Consider the following 4,468-nt stretch of genomic DNA (forward strand, 5'->3'; position numbering starts at 1 on the left):
ACACTTGAATTTGGGCAAGTCACCTTGACCCCAAGCCGACGACTGAGGCTGGCCGGTTGAAGTTAACATCTTTACATCTCTAACACCAGGAGTAGGCAGATTGAAACCTGGCGCACCAAATCACTCCACCACCGCGTCGCTATCGTACGACGTCGCCGGATAACTGCATATATATACAGAGTGGCCCAACGAGAAGTATACAGAGGGCTTTTAGGGTATTAAATTTAGAAATTTCGAAAAATCCTCGAACACGTCAATTTTGTATTCGAGGGGGACAAGTTTTGGAATACAAATCACGAACCCAAGTCTTCACCCCTCTACGTAGGGAGCTTAACCCCTAAAATTTTAAATGGAATCCTATGGCAAATGGCACTTTATTTGAAAGCCAATTTAATCGTGATTACTAATCTGCTTTGCTTTTTAAATTCTATTGATTCGTTTCGGAGATATTTGCATTTGAAATGGTTTTTTCCCCTGATTTAAGTCCTTTAGATTACTTCCTGTGGGGAAGACTAAAGTTAATGCTACTCCGCCCGGAACATTACAAGGGTTGCGAGCACGGTTAACCGTAGTGTAAGAATAGAATACACTATGGTATAACAACAATTTCGAGCGATTACCCCTGAAATCTTGCAACATGTGGGGCAGCGTTTTGAAGCAAATCTTTATTATTGCATGGAAACAGGCGGAAGGCAATTCGAGCATTTATTGAAATAAATGTTGTGTGTTTAAAGTTATTTGTTATTTTTTGCACAATTAAAACCTTTTTTAATACAAGGTGACTTAGATCGCATTTGTTTTGGTTTTTTTTAGAAAAAACCATTTCAAATGCGAATATCTCCGAAACGAATCAATAAATTTTAAAAAGCAAAGCAGGTTAGTAATCACGATTAAATTGGCTTTCGAATAATGTGCCATTTGCCATAGGATTCCATTTAAAATTTTAGGTGTTAAGCTCCCTACGTAGAGGGGTGAAGACTTAGGTTCGTGATTTGTATTCCAAAAGTTGTCCCCCTCGAATACAAAATTGACGTGTTCGAGGATTTTTCGAATTTTCTAAACTTAATACCCTAAAAGCCCTCTGTATACTTCTCGTTGGGCCACTCTGTATAATTGTAAGTAAGCCACCGTCTCGTAACAGCTCATATCTTTTCTTCAATTTCTAATTGAAATTGATCCTCCCAGCTGTGCGCTGCACGGACCGATTATAGAATCCTCGCTGTGTTATTGGACAACTTTCCACCCGATAGCGCAGCCATCCTCACGCGGTTTTTTATCTTATCTGAATTTGATGTCGAATCTAGGTACAATTTTTTACACTGTTCACCTAAAATTTTCAAATGATGCTCATGTTTCTTTATAGTCCAGTCAATAGAGAAAAGTTTAGTCAAAAATTTGGTGTCCAAGAGGTTATGACTGATTCTTATGTATTTTTTGGCGTAGATTCCGAATTTTTAATCTCCCACCAACCTTAGGGGGTGGGAACCCCCCCAAAAATGCAAAAAACCCCAAAATTTCGGCCCAAAATTCAGAATTTTGGAAAAATCTCGCTAAATTTAGATTTTTGGCCCAAAGTACCTTAGTTCAAAATTAAAGTACACAAAATTTGCAGGAAAAGTGATATATACACTTTTGGTCTAGGACCAACGGGGGCGGAGATAAGAGGGGGGTCAAAAAAGGGTACTTTGTTGGAAAACGTGAAAAAAACTGAATTTCTCTGAATAACTCGCTAAATGTTGGTTTTAGAGAAAAAACTCAAAGGACCAAAATGAAAGTAGACGAAAAATTACTTCGGAAAGTGCACGTGTGCGGAGCCGATGAAGGGGGGGAGGAGGGGGAGGGGGCGAGCGCAAAACCTCTCTTCCTGGCGCCGCGCGACGGCACTGGCATAAGGCGCTATACGCGCAGTTTCGGGTATCTCTGGCGGCCTCGGTCCCGGTCATAACGGATGCTTCTTTGTCCTTATTTTAGAAAGGGGCCTCTGGCTTCCCCCTCCCTCTTGTTGGTCGTTTGTATGCTTTTTGTGTCCTCTGGAAACCAGTTCAAGATCCCTCTTCAGTGCGTCTGTGTTGTCGCGTCGTGCGCATCACGCTATATTGCTCCCTGCTTATTTACTATTTTTCGGTTAAAAGTTTGTTGTTTTTACCGAAATTTTCTGTAATATCGTGCTCGCGCGCCTGTGCGTTTTGAGTTTGTTCGCTTGCATATACTCTCGAGGGGAGAGAGTGGAACTAGTTTTAACCTTCATGGTACTCTAATGAAAGGTCTCAACGCAAGGAATTAATTTCTACCAACCATAGCCCTCCTCCTCGACCTCTTATCGTGATCGGGTATATTACCTTATACCTTAAGAACGGATTGTCGGAAGAGGGTACTATCAAAGGGCGATTGAAACGTCTGCAAGAAATATATCCATTGGTGATGTCCATACAAAAGCTATTTCGGTTAAAAAAATGCGCTTTATCTGCACAGGAGTTGTGCACAATTTATATCGGGCGATCAAAAATGATTGGCTGTCGAGTCGCCTTTGGAAGTTCAAGTTAGATACGATTTCCCATGTAAACAAAAATTCCAAAGGCGACTAGAGAGCCAATCATTTTTGATCGCATTGTACTTGTTTATTTAGTGCTCGAGTTACAATTTTTGGGGGAGATTGTAGTATTTGTCTGAAATTCTGATTTGCATGGCGGACAGCAAGAAACGTTACTTTCGCACTTTTTTAGGCCATCTTTAAATAAAAACTCAACCTCTACTGGCTCAGGCGAAAAATAGTAAATAAGCACGGAGCAATATAGCGTGATGCGCACGACGCGACAACACAGACGCACTGAAGAAGGATCTTGAACTGGTTTCCAGAGGACACAAAAAGCATACAAACGACCAACAAGAGGGAGGGGGAAGCCAGAGGCCCCTTTCTAAAATAAGGACAAAGAAGCATCCGTTATGACCGGGACCGAGGCCGCCAGAGATACCCGAAACTGCGCGTATAGCGCCTTATGCCAGTGCCGTCGCGCGGCGCCAGGAAGAGAGGTTTTGCGCTCGCCCCCTCCCCCTCCTCCCCCCCTTCATCGGCTCCGCACACGTGCACTTTCCGAAGTAATTTTTCGTCTACTTTCATTTTGGTCCTTTGAGTTTTTTCTCTAAAACCAACATTTAGAGAGTTATTCAGAGAAATTCCGTTTTTTTCACGTTTTCCAACAAAGTACCCTTTTTTGACCTCCCTCTTATCTCCGCCCCCGTTGGTCCTAGACCAAAAGTGTATATATCACTTTTCCTGCAAATTTTGTGTACTTTAATTTTGAACTAAGGTACTTTGGACCAAAAATCTAAATTTAGCGAGATTTTTCCAAAATTCTGAATTTTGGGCCGAAATTTTGGGGTTTTTTGCATTTTTGGGGGGGTTCCCACCCCCTAAGGTTGGTGGGAGATTAAAAATTCGGAATCTACGCCAAAAAATACATAAGAATCAGTCATAACCTCTTGGACACCAAATTTTTGACTAAACTCCCCTATTTAGGTCTCTATTGACTGGACTATTAGGCGTTTACGTGTTTCGGGCAATCCACAGGAGAAATCTTCACTATGTACCAAATTTACATTTCTTAGGACTACGAAGATAGAATTCAATCTCCTTGGTTTCACGGGCAGCAAACTACTACACTGGATTCTTAACAATACCTATTTATGGTAACGAAAATATTTTGGCGCGTATAATTAGTTCGTCTTTGTTCACGTCTTCGGCTCTCCTTTACGCGATGGAAACGCGATTACACAACGATCAAGTTAACTGTTTACCTCCTCTAAATCCGTATTTTATGTGCGGATGAAGCTGATACGTTGGGATTAATCCACTTCAAAGTTTTTTCTCTGTAACTAGCCGAACTTGCTTTGTTAAATTACCTCTATGTTCCAATAAAACAAAAATACCTGTAATCACTACTGGGTTCTTTTTTTATGCCTGAACATCTCTTAAAATCAGTAAACTTTTTTTCCTATCAAGTACTGGTTGCTCTGATAAACTCATACCCGAACTACTCTACAGAAATTAAAAAGTACAGAAAGGACCATCTTCAATTCCACCAAATACTTACAGATTTACTATTAAAATAGCCACATAATTTATTGGAACATTGGCCCTCTATATTTTGACACCGTGCACATTTACTATGTAATGCCTAACCTGTTCTAACCCTCGAAATCTCAAAAAATAAAAATTTGAACTATTCCTATATCTACAAATTCGAAAAATAAATCCAAATTTAGAGCTACCGTTACACTAACTTTTGAATTTTAACTATAATATAATAAACTTTATTCAGTCACCGAACTGAAGTTGAGCTATTGTGGTACAATCGACCCTTACTAGTTGATTTATGGCATGGTGATCCAGAATATCCAATCTTACCCCGCGCCGTGTCTACAGTCCCGTTAAACTGTCCTTCAATGCTCTTCCACGTGATGGGATTTT

This window comes from Photinus pyralis, unplaced genomic scaffold (assembly GCF_008802855.1).
Source record: "Photinus pyralis isolate 1611_PpyrPB1 unplaced genomic scaffold, Ppyr1.3 Ppyr1.4_LG2, whole genome shotgun sequence".
Lineage (NCBI taxonomy): Eukaryota > Metazoa > Arthropoda > Insecta > Coleoptera > Lampyridae > Photinus > Photinus pyralis.